Source organism: Eptatretus burgeri, chromosome 5, assembly GCF_056783735.1.
Source record: "Eptatretus burgeri isolate ZD-2024b chromosome 5, Ebu_testis_v1, whole genome shotgun sequence".
In the NCBI taxonomy this organism is placed as follows: Eukaryota; Metazoa; Chordata; class Myxini; order Myxiniformes; family Myxinidae; genus Eptatretus; species Eptatretus burgeri.
The window spans coordinates 109,873,811-109,895,257 of NC_140965.1; positions in this window are offsets into that span (position 1 = coordinate 109,873,811).

The window sequence follows — 21,447 nt, forward strand, 5'->3', positions numbered from 1 at the left end:
GTGTCGTGGGAAAACACGTGGGTGCGTTGCGATGGGCTTTTAGTTAGGTTAATAAATCATTTTCTCCCCATTTATTTTATTTCCCCTTTTATTTGAACCACGGTACCTTCATCTCGCTTGCCTCGCACCCTCGCCTCACGACAGCATGACGAGTGCCTACCCAGAGACTCGTTTTCTGAGTCAGAATCCTGACGTTCGTTGTGGCTGTTCCATCTCGGCTTCCACCTTCCCAAACCCAGACAGGTGGTGTGAGCGGGCCTTGCCGGCCTCTGGTGAGACCCCACCCAGGAAGGCGGACCGCATGAAGGCCCGGTCCAATCAGGATGAACGATGACGTCGGCTTCGCCATGGCCCCACCCCCAAGCTCCGTGATCTATAAAATATGAAGCAATCCTCAGAGTACAGTTGTATGGGATGAAAAGGAGTTTGGCGGAGTGGGAGAAGGATTGGAAGGTTGCAGTTGTTATTGACGGGGTCGTTGTGAAGGCGTTCCGCTGCTTGGCTCTGACCACGTCTCGCCTCGACGGCCCAACTACGTGTCCCGTCCGCAGGACCTCGACCAAGCCTCTGTCTAGTCCTGCTACTGCTGATCCCCACCTTGGACTCCGCTCTTCTCCCTTTCGAGCTCCTTCACGGACACGATCTCCACACGTGCGTCTGTGGACCAACTACACAACCTTTGCCGGGTGCCGCACCACGGAGCATCCCTCCCCCTCGGAACGCTCAGGTACCCTAAACTGTGACCTCAACTCCCACCCTGGCTGCAGAAGACGTTTTTCTTTTCATTGGGTTTATTTTGTCCGAGTGTGTGTCAGAGTGTGTTGGTGCCCGTCCGTTAGATAAGCCTGTTTAAGACCTTTATTGTTGTAATTTTTGCTTTTGTTAGTCTCGCGTTAAGTCTGCACTGTGTCTGCTTTTATAAGTTGCTTGCATAATTGTCACACCACACCTCTCTCATCTTTCCCCTGCGTAACACACCAATAAACGTTTTTCCTGTGCCACATGCTTTTCCTCGCTTTATTGTAAATAAATAATTGTAGAAATATTCCCAGCTCGCCTTTGTCTTTTCCTCCATTGGTCCAGCATGGTTCGGATCGAAGTTTAGCCGGGTCTTTATTCCTGATAATCTGTTCCACCTCGCCGGTACGTCCTTGGCAGTGCCGCTCGACTGCATCCGATCCGGAAAGGTAGTTGGTAGTTGGTCGAGTGATCCGGTTCGGGCAAGGCGTACCGAGGGCTTGGTTCCCCGGTAGTTGAAACTGCGTGGTTAATTCGGTAACTTGGTTCTAGACAGGAGGACCCTATGCCACACGGTTGAGGTATTGGCGTCCACGGTCGGTTAAGCAACCCGCCGCGTCACGTCACGGAACGTCACGGAATCCGCCAGACCCCGGCCCGCAACAATATATTTAACGGAAACTAGTCTTTGTCATGCAGGCTAGTGTAGTTCTGCATCAGTGGACAGGCAGAACAATGGATGGAAACAACAGAACCAAGCACAGAAACTCCACTCTGCCTTGAAGATGTGGTCCTCAATCTCAACTTCTTCTTTTTGCCAGTCAGTCTACAAACAGAACAACATTGTGGCCATGGTGGAGCTTTGCAGACGAACCATGGGTAGCAAAATGGCTCCCATATTCACATATTTTTGTCCATTATATTGAGCAACAGATTTTCCACCAGTTTAACGGTTCCACAATCATTTGGCTGCTCTGTAGATTACTGCATCAATTCTGCATCTCGTTGCAGAGTGGATCTTGAACGGTTTATAGATTTTGCCATTTCTTCCACCCTGCCCTTGATTTCACATGGGAGATTTCAGGATCCTCGATCATAATTCTTGACATTAATGTTCCAGTCAAAATAACGCACTTGCCACCACTGGCCATGGCAAACAAAGACCTTCACGCAGCTACCTTGTATGTTAATCCTCGCAATCCTACCACACCAAAAGTTCAATTCCATATTCACAAGTCTTCAGGCTCCATCATCTTTGCAGTGACAATTCTGACTTCAAATCTAAATGCAATGTAGATATACAATTTCTTTGATGGCTGCCTTTCGCACCAGATTGTACACTGAATTGTTCCCACAACACAGACAAACAGACGGCTGTACAACGTTTTGAGAAAAATACTGAAGAATGGATCCTATTCACGTAGGTCTCCCCATTCCATTAACCGTTAAGTCAAGAGGATCACCCATAGTAACTTCGAGCTGTCACAGTGTGATCCAGAGAGCACCTTGATTCTCAACTCAACTGCCTTTCAATTATTTCCAGTGGACCAGAAATTTGTGTTATTCCTTGGTTAAAGGATTGTTAACCTCTGACCTCACACTGGGAGCGTTTAAGTGTACACCGAGTCGCTGTAACACCTGCTATTTCGTCAAGACAACACTTCAATCTCAGGACCAAATGCAGCAATAAAGTCATGGACCACTTCGACTGTACCTCCTTGAATGTCATTATTACAGAATCATGTGCACTTTCTGCAAGAACATTGATATCGGTGAGATCGGGAAAAGAGTGTGTGTTCACTTCATTGAACACTTGTTTGATGTACCAACCAACAACACACATTTATCTCATCCAGTTGCTTGATATGTTAATGTTTCTGGACATTCACATGAAAGTCTTGTATTTTTATCCAGTTCAGCACTATGGACAATCAAGAGTCAATAACTTTTTCTCCCCCTTTGCTGCACTACTTCCAACATCTCTTCCTTCTATTTTTTATCCCATCCCCCACACAGCAGGAATCTGGGTTTTGCAAGTGTGTGTGTGTGTGTGTGTGTGTGTGTGCGTGTGTGTGTGTGTGTGTGTGTGTGTGTGTGTGTGTGTGTGTGTGTGTGTGTGTGTGTGTGTCCGAGTCGTAACTTTTTTAACATTTAAGCTTTTGTCATCAAATTTTCAACAAAACTTTATGAGAATATGGAGAAGACAAATTAATAATATTTTGCTCGATTATGGTTTTTTAACTTTTGTTTTTCTCAGCAACCGCTTGTCCGATTGACACAAAACTTTCAAGGTAGGAGTGACCCCCACATGGAAAATATTTTAATAATAATTGATGTATTAGGTCATGTGGTATGGCAGCCATCCTGGAGTAAACACAATTTTTTTTTTTTAAATCAAAGCAGTGGTTCAGAAGTGAGGTTCGGCTCGGTAGTTTGAATGTGGGATCATTGGGGGGGGGGGGATCGAGGTGGTGGAGATGATGCAAAGGAGGTTGGAAGAGTTGTTTGTGCAGGACACCAAATGGAAGAGAGACAGTGTGAGGAGGTTGATGGGAGGATACAAGTTGTTGCACGCAGGTGGGGATAGAAGGATTAATGGCATGGGAATAAGTGTTGGAAGAGATCACCAAGCAGTTGGTCAGAGTGGAAAGATGGGAGGGATGGATACTTCTGGCATGGGTGGTGATATAGAGACAAAGGGTTTGTGTTATGTCGGTTATGCTATGCCACAAACGGTTATGTTATGCCACAAACGGGAAACGGGAAGGACTGGGGTGGAGAAGCAGGAATTCAGAGATGCACTGGAGAGGATGGTGGGAAAGGTTGAGCTGGACGTGAAGCTGTGCATTGGAGAGGACTTTAACACGCATGTGGGAGTCATGGAACCGGGTGAAGAGGGATGTGTTGGTAAATTTGGTTGGGGAATGAGGGTCAATAACTGGTGGAGCTGGTGGCGAGGAATGGGATGGCCATAGCTGGTTCATTCTTTCAAAAGCAGGAAAGCCACAAAATTACCAATCGGAGTGGACATCATAGAACAGAACTGGATTTGGTGGTGGTAAGAAAGCGACAGTTGTGGAGGGTTAATGATTGTAAAGCAGTGGCAGGAGAGCATGTTACCACCCAGCACAAACCTGTGGTGTTTGTGGTCGGGATGGACAAAATGAGGGAGGTTAAGTGCAGGGGTCGGAAGATTATCAGGTGGGGAAGTGGAAGGGAATTGTCGTCGTTGAGTACGAGGCTACGGGCGAGGTATGAGCAACTTCCCAAATAAGCAGAAGGTTTGGAAAAGGAGTGGAAGAAGTACAGAGAGTGGTTTAGTATAATTGCAGAAGTTTTGTGTGGAAGGATGTCAGGAAAGAGTGCATCGTCAAGACATAGAAACCAGGTATAGTGGACAGAGGAGGTAGCAAAAGCAATTGGTGAAAAGGAGGTTTGGAAGAGGATAGAGAAGATCAAGGATAGCGGGAGGCAGCCAGATGTGGGTTTGCTACACCTGTATGGGCAGAAGAACAAAGCAGCAAGGAGAGCTGCGGATAAGGTGAGGAGTAATATGGAAGAGGAGGTGTGCAACAAGTTGGAAGAGATTGTTGGGAGGAAGATGATTTATAAACTGACTAGCGACAGGGATGAGGATGGTAAGGACATGAAGGGGGAAGCAGTGATTAAAGATGGTGGTGGGAGGCTCGTGATAGAAAGAGACCGGTATTGAAGGTGTGGGAATGGTATTTCAAAGAGCTGTTGAACAAGGAAGGAAGCAGTGCCAAGCTGGGGTCACCATGTTATGTAGAGGGGAAAGTGTAGTTTTTGGAGATCACAGAGGAGGAAGTGTGGATGGCATCAAAGAGGATGAAGAAGGGAAGAGCACCAGTCATTGATGAGGTGTGCACAGAAATGATAATTGCAATGGAAGAAGTCGGAGTCAGTTGGATTAAGAGGCTGTTTAACATATGTATGAGAGAGGGTTCAATTCTGAAATCATGGAGGACAGGGTTAATTGTGCCGATATGGAAGGGAAAGGGTGATGTGCAAGATCCAGGGAAGTACAGAGGCATTATGCTCCTCAGTCATGTTTATCATGGTAATGGAGCTGGTAAGCAGGAATGTGAGCTTGACAGGTGGTATGGGGATGATTCTGTATACGGATGATCTGGCTGTTGTGGAGAGTGAGTGGGAGATGCAAGAAGTACTGAGGCTATAGAAGGAGACATTTAGGAGGCATGGGCTGAAGATGAGTATGGAGAAGACCGAGGTGATGTGGGTTGAGCAGCAGAGAAAATAAATGGATATCAGGTTGGAGGGGAAGGAGATCAGGCTGGGAAATAGGTTTGAGTATCTGGGAGGAACAGTGACTGGGGATGATGGTAAGTCCAAGGCAGAGGTGTGGAGAAGGATTCAGGTGGTTGTGAATGCATGGAGGAGGGTGGAGGGAGTACTGGCAGATAGAAAGATATCAAGGAAATTGAAAGGGAAGGTTCTGATGTCATGTGTAATGCCGGCCTACCTTTGCGGCCTGAAGACAGTGACACTGACAGAGAGACAACAACAGAGGCTGCAGGTTTGTTGGAACAACTGGGTCAGGAGGATCGCAGGAGTAAGGAAGGTGGATAGAAGGAGGATGTATTAACTGAGGGAGGAGATTGGTGTGCAGATGAGTTTGACAGGGAGAACGGTGAAATGCCGGCTGAAATAGGCTGGACATTTGGTGCAGATGGGGGAAGAGAGAATGGCAAAGAGAGTGCATATGTTGAGGGAGCAAGGTTGGAGGAAGAGATGTCGCCCGCATTTGAGATGGGAGGATTGGGTGAGGAGGGATATCCATAAGGTAGGGTGGTTGGAGAGTGGAGAGAGTTGGCTAAGGACAGAGGGGGTCGGAGGAGTATCGTGGTTAAGGTAGGGCAGAAGTGTGGTGCCATCGGACCTCACCCCTTAGAAAGGGAAGAAGAAGAGGAGGAGGAGTAAAAGAAGAAAAAAAATCTCTGAAACTGCTGATCGGAAAAATTTGAAACTTGGCACATCTCATTGTACCCTCAATAGGGAATAGAGGATTGTAAGGATGACATCATCGCTGAAGTTTGGTAGACCAGCCATAAATGTTTTAAAAGAAAATCCTTGCTTACCATTGAGAAACAGGGTGTATGTCCAGGCCGTAACATTTTTACCAATCGATCTTTTGTCATCAAATCTTCATCAATCCTATATTATGAGATTGTGGAGAACAAAAATGAATATAATGTACAATCTTTTTAATTGTCGTTTTCATCAAGTTTCGTTTGAGTACAAAGCGGATGGTCAGATGCTTTCCCATTTTCATTTTGCAATTTGTTTTTGTAACACTATTTACTGCATTGCTTTTCTTGAAAAAATGCATCAAGCAATATAAATAAATAAGGAGGCGTGATTGAAATGCAATATCCCTGGACCCAGCTGTTCGTACAACCGTTATTAACAGTTGTGCACTTGAAGTGAAAAGGCAGCAGCACATAAGCAAGAAGGGCTCTATCTTTGTTGCAGAACCAGCATTACCCATGAGAAAAGCTTTGGCCAACACACCAGCTGTGCAGGAAGTGAATGTCTGGCAAGCGAGAAGACAGAATTTAACCAAGGCTGCTGAATGCCAGGTGTGCATAGCTGAGAATCAACCTTGAGTTCAGAGTCGCTCTGTTACATCATTGCACGTTCAGTTCTAGAGTCATGTCATATGAAAGTATATGCGCTGGCAGTATATGGATGGGTTGCTTTTTAAGAACAATTTGCTCTTAAGGAACTGTTTGTCAAAAACATGGTCAGCAAACTATGAATATAGAAACTTAACATAACAGAAAAGGCTCATTTCACCTTTTAATACCCAACTCAATGGGTTATTTATCACCTAAAAGGAGTACGTCTGTGTGCATGCAAGGGTTAGGATCGATTTGTTTGCTTGTCACACTGTAAGAGATTCCGCACGCACGGACACCCACTTGTGAATAGTGCGGTGTGACCATGCAAATGGTATTAGTTCCACTCGACACACGTACATCCTGCAACTCCTCACTGTGAGGTCTTCATTGGTGCGGCTACATGTTTGTTGAATTCTAAAAAAAAAAAATTAATTGGTTGAATAACTCTTGGGTAGTCTCTCCTGAAACAACATGGTATCACTGATCCATTTGAAGTAGACAAGTTTTCGGCTAGATCATGGTAGCTCTCACAGCCAGTCAGTCGCTATATTACTCTGCAAACCAGACGCCATCTTATCATGCAAACTCAGCCACCACCTTAATGTGTGAAAAGATAGCAGCAATATTTGCTCCGGTTCTCTCTCTGCCACTTTTGGTTCCTTTGACCACATTCTCGTCAAAGCCCATATCTCTCTGGCTATTGTGAGAGAGAATCCTCAATGCCGCAGGCTATGGCTGCTCGCACAAGCCAACCGGTTGGGTGAGCAATCTACCCGCTCACAAAATGATTTGGTTATCATCTCCATGGCATATAATATTGATTCTGCCTGGGAATACTTTTTTTTTTTTTAAATCTACTTTGTCTCATGCACCAGTTTATCCCATCCGTCCTGCGGCTATCCTCCCCGTCCTCTCATCCCTTGGACACAAAGTCCTGTGGGGAGGCTGTTGCAGTCATGTTCTCCCTCTTCTGATTTTGTTCATCTTTGACATTCATTGTCGGTGCACCATTCTCGTTGCTCATTAGCTGCTTCTTCATCTGTTTAACCATCCCTTGTTTCATTTCCATAATCATTGTGCTTGGAAAACCTTTTTGTCCGCCGCTCCTCAGACAAGGTTGTCCGATGAGCTCCGTCCGACCGATCATCCGTCCGTGTACTTTTATATACGCGATATTTAAAAAAAACCGTTGAACATTTCGTTTTCATAGTGCAGATATCTGTTTCCCATGATAATATCTCAACCTGATTCGATCATTGTCTGAATTATGTTGCTGTGGCAACCATCTAGGGAACTTGGCTTGTGAACGCGATATTTCAAAAACAGTTCAAGATTTAGCTTTCATGTTACACATATCTATTCCTCATACTATCCAAAATGCAGGGGACATAGAGCATCAGCTCCTTCTTGAATATCGATGAATATAATGCAGCAATCATTGTGGAGCTACTCAGGGTACTGTTTCCACGTGAGAGTGAACCAATGTCAATGCTAGTCCAGTCGTCTTAAGAGGAAAATATCATTGTCCATCAATCATTGGCAGTTTAGTTGTGAATCACCAACTCTTGCAGTGACAATGTGGTGAAGGATTGCCACGACTGACAACAAGAACCTTTCCATCACAAGAGAATAAGAAAAATCATCGATATCATGAACTACCACCTATCAAAACTTGTCACTGCATTCACTGATCTTGAGCTCCAGACATGCTGCCCAACTGTGAGACATGAAGATACAGTCTCAACAAGTCAAAAGATTTTCAGGTTCATCTTGCCAATCTCTCAGTTTGAAAATGCATCGACACACGCAGATGTTGCAGACAAAACCCTGATGCGTAAATATCCATTGAGACCATTTTATAAAACAAACGAGATTACTTGTGCCTTTTGGCTCATTACTCTTTCAGAAATAGTCACATACACATACATCACCGATCATATCTCGATGAGGATGACATGGAAACTAGCATGCTGGAGTAACTCAATTCTCCACATTTACCTTGCATCATTTACAGGTGAAAAAAACTAATTTTGAGAAAATACAGAGTGCTTATATGTTGAAGTTCAAATCGAGTAATGTGATTGCAGTCGGTATTCATTGTTGCATGCTTCTGTAGTTCTGTCTGAGATTTCTTCTCAAAGGATATATGCTTGAATGCAATGCCTAAAACCAAAGTTGAGCTTTCTCTCTCCTGATCTCAGTGCCTCGTAATTTTTTTTCTTGGAATATTTAAAATAGGCATGTTCTAAGTTACCAAATGCATCAATAAAGAAAATATTGAATCAATAAAGTTATTTATTTGTAACTGTTTGATCTGTATAATAACACACTTGTCGGTCTGTCCTCCATCACATATCGAGAGTTAATAGAATCTCACGAGATGAGATCACGGAATTTCGAGACATTGAGCATTAAACATTGTTTCATCGTTCTCTATTTCTAATGTTATGTGTGTGTGTGTGTGTGTGTGTGTGTGTGTGTGTGTGTGTGTGTGTGTGTGTGTGTGTGTGTGTGTGTGTGTGTGTGTGTGTGTGTGTGTGTGTGTGTGTGTGTGCGCGCGCGCACACGTGTACACAGTACTAATTTAGATTGAGAATTAATGACCTCCCCCCCCACCCACCCCGACCCATACCCCCACATGAGGCCACAGCCACATAGTTTATGTTACCCTGCCCCCCCTTCCCCGCACAAAGTTGTATTTATACCCTGAGTTTGTAGTTTGTAACTTAAAAGATGTCGCCGTGCATGAGAGAGACAGAGACAGAGAGGCAGAGACAGACAGAATACAATGGCATTTATAGATATATATATATACATATAAAAAGGTCCATGTTGTCGAAAGCTCCAAATGACCAAGGGTGTAAGCTCTCTAATCTGTCGTAAGGGTGTAAGTGGTCCGAATGGTGTTAAAGTAAGAGGGGTCGAAAGGGACTGAAGCAGTGAAAAGGCTTGCAGGTTCTAGGGGTCAAAAGGGTATAAAATGTCGAAAGGGTGAAAGGATCTAAAGGTGTCTAAATTGTAAAAAGGGTCTTAAAGGTATAAGGGGTCTAAGTGGTCTCATGGGTCATTTTGGTCTTTTGGGTCATTTTGATCTTTTGGGTCCTCTGGGTCTTTTGGGTCCTCATGGTCTTTTGGGTCATCTGGGTCTTTTATGTCTTTTAGATCCTCAGGGACATTTGGGTCTTCATGGTCTTTTGGGTCATCAAAGATTTGAGTCATCTCGGTCTTCAGGTTTTTTGGGGGTTTTTTGGAGTCCTTTGGGTCTTCTGGGTCTTTGGGGTTATCGTGGGCTTTTGGGGTCTTGGGACATTTGTGTCATCTGGATCGTCATGGTCTTTTGGGTCCTCAAGGACTTTTGGGTCATCTCGGTCTTTTGGGTCTGATCGACCTTTTGGCTCATTGTGGTCTCTTGGGTCCTTGGGGACATTTGGGTCATCTGGATCTCCATGGTCTTTCGGGTCCTCAAAGACGTTTGGGTCATCTGGGTCTTTAGGGCCTTTTGGGTCTTATCGACCTTTTGGGTCATTGTGGTCTCTTGGGTCCTTGGGGACATTTGGGTCATCTGGATCTCCATGGTCTTTTGGGTCCTCAAGGACTTTTGGGTCACTTGGGTGTTTGGGGTCTTTTGGGTCTTATCGATCTTTTGGGTCCTCAGGGTATTTTGGGTCATCATGGCCTTTTGGGTCCTTGGGGATCTTTGGGTCATCTGGGTCTTTTGGGTCTTCATGGTCTTTTGGGTCATCTGGGTTTTTTTTGGTCCTTCAAGGCTTTTTTATTACTTTTTTGTACATATCTTGTGGCTCATATAAGAGCAAACACACATAACATATAACAAGGGAAGCAGGAGACAAGAGGGACTGGAGAGGGAAGCACAAAACACTGGTGAACAGACATTCAGAGATCTGTGGAAGGGAGAGGGATGTGGTGTGGTACAGGGGTAAACAAGATGGACACTACGAGGACATTCAGGTCCTTACGCTACAGTAACTTTCAGGAAGGAAAGCAGGGAATTTGAAGGAGGTAGGTTTGGGGTGGAATAACGGTGGTAGAAATGATCATTTTTCAGATGGAAGAAGATAAGACATGGTGGTACGCAGCTGTTTTGAAGAGCAGGAGGGAAGAGTGGGATTGAAGAGAATGTGAGAGTTTGTTCCAAAGTTGCGGGAAAAGAGCAATGCAAGAATGAAGTTGAACAGAGATTCTTGATTTTTGTAGTTTTACCAGAAGGTGGTTGTTGGCAGACCTTGAGTGCCCTGAGGAAATATGAGGAGGACAAATAGCAGTCAAAGCAGTGGGGTGGGGGTGGGGGGGCAAGGATGGAGAGGGGATAATAGAAGAAAGAAAGACCACCGACCTGCCTGCAGTGATAGAGTGAGAGAACAAAAGTCTCGGCCTCATCGCGGGAGATACCAATGATCCTAAATGCCTTGGTTTCCACAGCGTGAAGCTGAGAAAGGTGAGAGGCAGGAGCACCAGCCCAGAAGGGAAAGTAGTACTCCATCAGGCTGAAAATGAAAGCTTCATATGTGGTGAGGACCTCAGGAGTGCCAAGGAAGGACTTTTCAGGATGGAGGATGCCCAGTCTGTGACTGGCTTTGGAGGCCAGCTTGGAAATGTAGCTTTCCCAGGAAAGATCATGAGACCCAGAAACTTGAATGAAAGGACTTCTTCAAGAGGATGGTTGAGAAAGTAGATGGGGTGTGAGGGGGGTGAGTTGTTCCAGATGGTCCTTTTGGAGAGACATCGTGAAAGTGTGAGATTTGTCAGGATTGAAGGACATGTTCCAAGTGTTGGACCGGCTTATGATTTTATTCAGATCTCCAGAGAGTGAAGAGGCTGCTGCTTGCCGACCTGAGGAATGACTGATAGTGCGGCAGAGGGTGGAGTCATCAGCAAAGAGATAGAGGATTTTCCAGAGAGTCAGAGAGATCATTGATGAAAACCAGAAAAAGCATAGGGCCCAGAACACTGCCTTGGGGAACTCCAGCTTGGACAGGAAGAGAAGATGAGGGAATTCCATTGAGGGCCAAACATTCACTGCAACAGGAGAGGAAGTCTTTGAGCCATGAGTGGAGATTGCCTTGGATACCATAGGAAGAGAGTTTGGTGAGCAGGGCGGGGTACCAGACTGTATCGAAAGCACGCGATATATCGAGGGAGATGGCTCTGATCTTATGTCTGCCATTGAGGATCTCCATGCATTGTTGGGAGAGCAGAAGGAGCATATCCAGGGTAGAGTGACCTGGTCTGAAACCAAATTGATGATCGGAAATCGAGCCATTGGAGAAGAGGAAGGATTTAATGTTGGAAGCGATGATGGATTCCATGACCTTGTTGATGATTGGTAGAAGGCTGATTGGTCTGTACTTGCAAGGATCTGTTTTTGCACCTTTTGTATGCAGAGCAGTAATGTTTCTGATTTCCAAGCAGATGGCAGATGACTTTGAGCAATGAGAGGGTGAATAGAATCGAGAGAGGGTAAGCAAGAGCAGGGGAGCAGGGTATTAGGACAAGATGGCTGATGCCATCTGGACTGGTTTCAGAATCAGAGTCGAGGTTTGACAGCAAGCTCTCCATCTTGTCAGGAGAAAAGGACAGAGTACAGGAACAGCTGAGTGTGACTGGGTAAGTTGGGTGCAGAAAGCGATGGATTTGAGACACAAGATTTAGAAGCAAACACGGAGTATAGGTATTCAGCCTTTTTCCATGTAGTGTCAGCTGTGTGGCCATTGGAGGAAAGGGAGGGGATGGAGAGGGAACATACACAAGAAACAGACTTCATTAGACACCATTAGGATTTGGTGGAGGGAGATGGGTTTGAGAGTTCAGACTTGAGATTAGAAAGATATTGTTTTCTGGCTTTCCTGAGGGTAGACACAAACTTGTTCTGAGCTTAGTGGAACTGAGATTGCCTTCAGTTGGATTAGCCTTCCATGAGGCAAAGGCAAGTTGTTTCAGGACAACTGCCTCACCACAAGCTTCAGTCAACCATAGGTAGGGTGAAGGGGAGACAACTGGAGACGAGATGGGATAAATCTGTGTATGAGAGACATCAAGTTTCTATGAAAGAATTCCCAGGATGAGAGTTGATGTCAGAGGAAGTAGAGATTTTGAGACCAGTCTGGAAGTTTGATGGCTGCTTGAAGTCCCTGCCAGTCGGCCTGAGTGAAATGACAGACTCGACGGCAATGAGGTGGTTCTCTAATAACAGCCAGTGAGATGTCTACTTTGACAAGGACGTGGTCAGATGAACTGATTGGAGCAGAGGAAGAACAGTAGATATTTTCAGTGAAATTGGTCAAAATCAGGTCCAGAAGAGACAGAGTACCGTTGGTTGAGATCCAGGTTGGGAACTTGACAGATTGTATCAGTCCCAATGAGTTGCAGAAGCCTTTTGCTGAAATGCCATGGCTGGTGAAGGAGGTACCCACACCCAGCCCAACTGGCATGATGACAATTGAAGTCACCACATATGAGCAAGAGAGAGTTGGGATGAGGGCATAGAAGTTGGTCCATATTTTCGGCGGGCGAGATGTAAATGGAGTCATCACTGTTTGGTCGACGCTACAACACACATATACATGAGGTGGTAGTGGAGGTGAAGCCGTCGCCAAAGGTATTACTGGGAGTGTGGGGGAGTGAGAGCAGTGCATGGAAAGTGAGGAATAGAGTTTTTGATTAAGAGAGCAACTGTGCCGCCAGGACGAGGCTCAGGTCTGTCATCCCGGAGGAAGGAGTAACCGGGGAGAGATACGAGGGAGTCAGAGATGTCTTGAAGGAGGAAAGTTTCTTTTAAGCAGATTGTGTCTGGTTTGTCAGTGGCAACCTGTATGGAAAGACATGTCAGGTTTGCACGAAGGCTCCGGATATTTGAGGTCCACACTCTTAATGAAGAGGGAGGGGAGGAGGCTTTGGGTGCAGGGGATGGGAGGAGGGGAGGTCGGGAGAGTTGTTGACAGATTGTGGGGGGTTGCAGAAGAGCTAGTGAAGACAGCCGGATGAAGAGAAGAAAAGGCTCATTGATGATGTGATGAGGCACAGTGGGGAGTAATAAGAGAGGGGCCAGAGGGAAGTTGAAGATCGGAGGAGGTGGAGGGATGAGATGGAAGAGAGAGGCCAGGGGAAGGAGGCAGCTTGTGGATGTGAGGAGGGGGGCAACTTTGAGAAGGTGGAGTGAGGGGGGAGATTGTCAGGAGAAGGGTGAGGGGGAGAGTTGATGGAGAAGGGTGAGGAGCAGTTTTTGAGAAAGATGAGAGGGGAGCTTGGAGGGGGAAGAGTGTAAAGGTTGCTTTGAGAGGGAGGGTGAGAGGGAAGCTTTCACAGAGAGGGGAAACGATGAGAGCAGGCATGGCCAAGGGATGGGAGAGGTGGGAGAGGGGAGGGATGAGACTTGACAGTGGTATGGTGAAGAAGGGAGCATGTTGGGGAGGGGGAGGTGGGTGGGGTACGAGATTTGATGGGTTGGGAAGAGGGGGAGGTTTGATGTGAGGAAATAAAGAGCATGTTTGAGATGTTGAGGAGTGTACTGATTGAGAGAGTGAGATATCTGTTAGGTTTGAATGGAGCACACAGATTTTAGAATGCCACACATTTTGGGAAACAGAGGAGGAGTTGATACTAAAGCAGATGACAGTGAAGAGGTGCGAAGAGTGGAGGTAGGATGAGGGGTATTATTGGATGGGTAATGAGAGGGTATAACAGGTGAGAAGTTAGGAGGAAGTAGATTTATGGAAGTGGGGTGAATTCACACTGAAGTTGGAATAATGGATGATTGATGGAACATGAACATGCATTGCAAACTTGGATTTTTTTTTTATATTTTTAAGTCAGACGCGATTAAAGACATTACATGAGGGATGCAGTAAAGGAGAATGAAGAGAATGGAAAATAGGAAACGTTGTAACAGTTGGACTTTTTCGACACAGGATGAAGAAAAGGTCAAATTGAAAAGTCTTTTTAAGAAGAAGAAGAAGAAGAAGAAGAAGAAGAAGAAGAAGAAGAAGAAGAAGGAGAATGAGAAGAAGAATTGAAGAAGAAGAAGGAGAATGAGAAGAAGAAGAAGAAGAATTGAAGAAGAAGAAGGAGAATGAGAAGAAGAAGAAGAAGAAGAAGAAGGAGAAGAAGAATTGAAGAAGAAGAAGGAGAATGAGAAGAAGAAGGAGAAGAAGAAGAAGAAGGAGAAGAAGAAGAAGAAGAAGAAGAAGAAGAAGAAGAAGAAGAAGAAGAAGAAGAAGAAGAAGAAGAAGAAGAAGAAGATTAGTGAAATATGATAGAAACCAGAGAACCACAAGTGTGAAAGAGGAAGTTGAAACATTTTAAGAGACAGTTTTTTTGATAATGACAAGGCAAGATGAGGAAAAGGAAAGGTCGAATAAAAAATTGTGAAGGTGTATGGTGGATATGGATTGGCTAAAGTAGAAGGAAGATGGTAGATCGGTGAAAGTTACAAGAAGAAGAAGAAGAGAGGGTGGAGAAATCACGTGGTTATGGGAGGTGTAAGATGAGAAGTGAAGAGATATTTAAAATAAATTTAGGTGAGGAGGGAAATGGTTTTTTGGTTGTTTTTATTTTTTTTACATTTTAAGACATGAAACACATGGTATGGTTTGTCGGGATAGGAGGAGGGTGGAGGGAAAGTGGAGAAAATAAAAACTGATATGGAGAAAATATAAATAAACTTGATCGTGCCATTCGGCAGGAAGATGTGTCGGCCTCAGGGAAACCCGATATGACAAACTGACGAAAACTCATCAAAATGCACAAGTTTTGAAACAAAACCAAACTTGGAACACACAGACGCATGGACGCAACAAAATAAAGTCAAAACTTGACAAACAACGACCGAAAAACATAGATTTTAGAAAGTTGGCAGAGACCCCTTGAGAGAACCATCACTTATAAAAGAGACTTTTGGTCTTCTGGGTCTTTTGGGTCCTCAGGGAGTTTTGGCTCATCTGGGTTTTCAGTGTCTTTTGGGGCCTGGGCATCTTGTAGGTTTATTTAGGGTCCTTTGGTTATTTTGGGTCCTTGGAGTCTTTTTGGTCCTCGGGATCTTATGAGTTTTTTGGATCCTCAGCGACTTTTGGGTCTCCGGGGTCTTTTGGGTCCTTGAGGTGTTTTGTGTCTTTTGAGTGCACTGGGTCTTAGGGTCATCAGGGTATTTTGGGGTCTAAAGAGTCTTGGGGGTTTTAATGGGTATTCAATCGTCGAAGGGGTCTCAGCATTCTAAAGGGGTGAAAAGTTCCTTCTAATAGTATGTAATTAACAGACGTACATGTGTGAAGAAGGGTGCAATTGACGTTCAGACAGTACATAATTAATAGACATGTAATCACACGGCCTCACGGATGCACTGATCATGTTTTTCGTTTTTATTTATTTGTAATTGTACGGGAAGAGAAATGTGAATAAGTAACACTTTGTAGCAAAAGGAAGTTTGGAAATTGTCATACCCTCTACCAAAACTACCAGGTGGCACTACACAGTACTCATTTCCATAGATAATTTATGCCCCTATCCCCCCCCCACCCAACCCTCATTCTGCCGTCCGCACACCCTTGTGTGGCCACGGCCACATCACCTATGTTACCCCCACACAAAGTTGTATTTGTACCCCGAGTTTGGAGTTTATAACTTTAAAGGTGTGGCCATGCCTAAGTAACAAAGAAAGACAGAGAGGCATTGGTGTGTGTGTGTGTGTGTGTGTGTGTGTGTGTGTGTGTGTGTGTGTGTGTGTGTGTGTGTGTGTGTGTGTGTGTGTGTGTGTGTGTGTGTGTGTGTGTATGTATATATATATACTGAAACGCAAAAGAAACTTACCACCTTTTAAACCTTCAAATAATGTGTGAACTTATTTGTGGACAATAGTGTCCTCACTGTCAGACAAAACGGTCACGGATGGTCACTTGAACCTTCAATGGTCACTTCATAGCACAGCTGTTGAACAGCCGTTTTGACTGTCAGTGATTAGCCAATGGGGTACAGGATGATTTTAATGAGCTCTACGTGATGTCTTGATATTGGCTTTAAAAAGGCCAGTGCAAAATGGGCATTTCAATCAACATGCCACGATTGACAATCAACATGCCATGCATAAGTGCGAGGTTTTTTTTTTTTCTCTTCAAAGTGTAACTTAACTAAAATAATTTCCTTAAAATCGCATAAGAGCAGTAACAAGAAAATATCACGTTAATCCTCAGAAAATCTCTTAAAGGCATAATGAAATGCTTCTTGCTGAAATAATAGACAAGAAGGTTCAACAACAAACAAGTCTTTCGAGTAATAAAGGGCATAACACATCCATCATGTACTTTGGATGAACCTGTAATGAACATTGCATTGGCCCGGTCTGTGTTTTTATTAAATCAGTATATCTAACACATTGCTCGACTCTTACACTGCACACAATGCAGCAAATTTATCCCATCAAATAGCCATGCATCTCTTGTTGCCATGTACAGTACAAACTCAATGTTTTAAGATCTCGTAAGTATATTGATGACTTCTGTCCTCTTTGTGTGTTTGTTTGTTTGTTGTTAGGCACGATAACTCGAGAACGGAAGAAGCTACCAATGTCAATTTACACCACGTGATTCAGGAGGTTGATGGCTAGTGCTGATTAGATTTTGGTCAAAATCGGTCAAAGGTCAAGGTCACAGTGAGGTCAAACATTTGATTTTTGATGGTTTGGTACAGAATCATCGTAGAAACTTCTGGTTTGCGTCACTACCTTCTCTCGAGACAGCTTTTATTAGACAAGGTCAGAGGTCAAGTTGACGATTTCGTAAGTACCAGTCTATGACTGCTTGTTTATTTTTTGAAGGGAAGCTTTGAAGGTTTTCTTTTTCATTTTTATTTATTTTTTTTTTTACAGAAGAAAAGTGAAAGGTTCCAAAAATATATATATTCTCTTTTTTATTTGCAAAAGCACACACAGGAAAGGAGTTCAATCGAAATGATATTGGAAAAAACAGTTTGTAATGGGAATACGATATATATATATATATATATATATATATATATATATATATATATATATATATATATATATATATATATATATATATATATATATATATATATATATATATATATATATATATACATACATACATACATACATACATATATATTATTATATATTGTGACGAATCTGGAAACCATGCACGCACTCAACATGTAGGTCCCAAAGTTAGTTATGCCGGTAAGTACGTGTGTAGTCAGGACCCCGTCCTTTTGTTTAGTGGGAGGATTAAATGTGTGCATTGTGACGGCTTGTTAGGTTACTACATCTCATCTTACATCTATGATCCCATCTGCACGACCCAATCAGCCCATCATGCTCCGTCATCACCCATTGGCCACTCGTACCTTGATTTGCCGAGAAGGGGGGGGGGGGAGCTCGCGGTCCTGGTCCTCGGGCCCCACAAACGATAGTTTTTGTACAGTGGGCCTTTCAGGGCAGACCCTCTTGCTCAGCACGAGTGAGGCCACATGGCCACGTGGAGAATATGGGGTCTCCTTGCAAGGGCCACGGCTCTGCCCTGATAGGGTGTGGCCATAAGCCAATGAGGGACGGACAGCGAGATGATTCTCACCAAGGCCCCTCCCCGTGGTGGGAGGAGATATATCTCGGAGACTCTGAGGGTGGTTGTGGTTGGCGTTGGCGCTGGGAGAGCTTGTTCGCGGTGGCGGAGTGACAGAGTTTGGGTCACGGTGGCTGCAGGGAAAAGAGGTTTTGGCGGCACGTGCACGTATTTTGTCTGCATATAGCAGATTAGCTGCCGGGATAGCTATCATTTATTGGAAGCGTGACTGTGTCGCTGATGCAGTGCCCCTCTACCAGTACACATTGGTACTCATTTCGCTGACCTCGGGAGGATGACAGACTGAGTCAACCCCCTGGTGTATTAATTCCGGGGCCAACGGGGCTTGAACTCAGGACCCAAGGATCCCAAGCCGCCACCCTAACCACAAAGCCAACACCAGGTTCCCCACCCCCTCTCTTCATATTCCTTTGCAAAGGAATGCAGTTTTGCATATTTTCATGGAATCCTTTCAAGCTATTAAAGTTACGATCAATTTCGACCTTCTCACCATGAAATGTAGTGGATTGGTGTTTGAACCAAGTTTGTAGCATAAACCAATTTTGAGGTAGTCTGTAAGAAAAGAATAAGAATAAAAATGACAAATGGGCACTTTTGGGGTCTTTCATTTTTCTCGTTCAGCAATGATGTCTCAAAGGTTAATGAGTGTTATTGGATGGGATATTCTACGCAGATGACTGTGAGGTAATTCATAGGTTTATACGAGTAAGTTTGATCTTTGTAGATTTTTTTGGAGGATTTATGTTGTATTGAGACAATGGAGTTTCTGGGCCACCCCCACATAAGCAGTCTACCGACTTATTAATAGTATTGGTGATTGGCAATATTGTTACGAATCTGGAACCCATCGCACACAACAGCCAGAATTCTTATAGATCAGTTATATCGGTAAGTATGTGTTTCTAGTTAGGGTCCTGTCCCTTGTTTAATGGGTAATTAAGTGAACGTGCACTGCGAAGTTGTTTTATAGTCAGGTCTTTAAATCCTTAGATCCGACAAACCAACCACCCTTCACTGAACTAGCGCTTTACAGCGCATTCCCATTCCCAACTCCTCCACTGAACTAGCGCTTTACCAGGCTCCCCTTGCTGTCCAATCAGGAGCGAACAGCGTGTCAACACACCTGATCCCTGTCCAACCAAGCACGCACAGAGTGTCCGACACCGTGGCTCCACCCTGCTCAGGGAGCGGATAAAAGACCAGGCTCCCTTTGGAGGGGTGTTTGTGTTCAGGGTTGTGTTCATGATCATGTTGGCGTCGGAGCCTAGTTGTGTGTCGGAGCCTGAGAAGAATCAATTGCTTCACCTGCCTCGCCACCTCCTCGCTTGTTTTGCCATCTGGATCGTGCTGGCATCTGCCGCTCCACTCCTGGTGCCTTCATCCTTGATGCCACGTGGAAGCTGCGGGTTTGAGTCCTGTCACTGAGCCAGATCGTCGAAGACCGCACAAGGCGGACAGGTACAGCAACAGGCTCTGGTCTCCAGCTCACCTTTCCTCGAGCTGGAAGCCTTCAATAAAGACCCGACGGAGTCCTTTTCTTTTGGGTGTGTGTCTATGTGTGGGCCCGTCTCTTAAGTAGAACTGATAAGTGCTTTGCTCACTGTATATTGCTTGTCTGATATTCGGATAACTCTGCCCTTACGTGCTCCTCCCCCTATCATTATTGTAATAAATTTCCCTATTGTTGAATGTCCCAGCTCGTTCCCTGTCATTTCCTTTATTGGCTTAGCACGGTGCGTGTTGAGAAATAGCGAGTCAGTAAATTGTTCATTTGGACCGACGGGCCTTGGTAACCATCTGCTCGGGTTACACACGGTTCGGGCACGGTAACGGCTCGTTCCGCTCGAGGCCCGCCGAGGGTGTGAATGACCCAGTAGCTTTGCCGCGTGGGTATTTAGGTATATTGAAGTTTGGCAATTGACCCTATCCCACGCGGTCGAATTATTGGCGATTTATGGTCCTGTAAGGGACCCGTGCCTTTCGGACTTATCCGAGAGTCACGACCTAAATTCCGGTGTGTTCGGTGGAGCCGACTCTCTGCTCCCTTTAGCGGTCGTACCAGCCACCGATACCCATCCCCACAACAATATATAGTATCAATGACTGAAAATGTATAGTATCGGTGATTGGAAATATCTCACAATGTTCTCTTGTACTATAGACATGGGTGTGGAAGGGTTGGAGCAGCAAGGTGAATGATCGGTCCACTATGGATGTCAAACAAACCAGTGAGACATGCACACGCGAAGTGTTTTGTGTGGGGAATCAAGAAAGTTATTCAGTTATGACTTTGCCCAAATCATTATTTAATATCAACTCACATTACCTTCAACTGTAATTTCTTGAAATTTTTTGCAATCATCTTCCTGAAGATGTTGGTATATTTCATTGTTTGATGAATGAGGCTCGAGATCACCAGCCCAATATTGATCCTTGACTAACTCCCCTGAACTACAGACCTCACAGCTTACTTCCAATCAATAGCAAGGTCAAGCATCATCGCAGTTGATATGAAATCCTTCCTTTTGTCCAACAGCCTCATCTCAGATTACCAATTTTGATTTAGACCATGTCACTCCACCATGGACCTGCTGCTTCAACTCACCCAACAATGGATGGAAGCCCTCGATGTCAGACATGGGATCAGGGCCGTCTGTCTGGATATATCTCGTGTTTTTGATTCAGTGTGAAACCCCACCTTGCTCTCCAACCTCTGTCTGTGGCACTCAAAGCCAACTCTACACATGGCTTCCTGGCCTCCTCCACTCTCATAGCCAACGTGTCTTATTCTGGGCTACTCTGGACCCAGTCCTATTCCTGATTTTCATACATGATCCCCTTTATCTATTTTTGGTTACTCCACCCTCTTCTGTGATATCCCTCCTCCTTCAAGCAGAAAGGTTGCAGCCTCTTCCCTCTCTTCAGACCTTAACAAAAATCACAAGCTTGTCAAACACTTGAAATATGTCTTTCAAGCCAGACAAATCCAACACTCACTATCTCTCTCTGAAAGGACAATCCGGCAACCCCCACCCATCCTTGCCTCCTCTACCCACACATCTACTTCCTTAACAATCCTTTTGAGGAAGTTTACCCATTCACACTCCTAAGGTCTCACTATCAGCCATGATCTTTTTGGGCAAACCTCATTTCAAGGTTTCTCTCCAAAGCCATCCGCCAAATGTGAATCCTCCGTCATACTAAGTCCTTCCTTCGCACACCTGAACCCCTATCTACCTATAAAGATTTCATCCACAGCTTCATGGAGTACTGCTCCCCACTCTAGGATGGCTCCCCTGCCTCACATCTTGGTCAGTTTGATGCCATGGAAACCAAGGCCTTCAAGATTATTAGAATCTCCTGCGATGAAGCTGAGTCTATATTGGCCTATCATTTTGCCATTGCAGACAGGTCGGTGGCTTCCCTTTCTCCCACCGCAT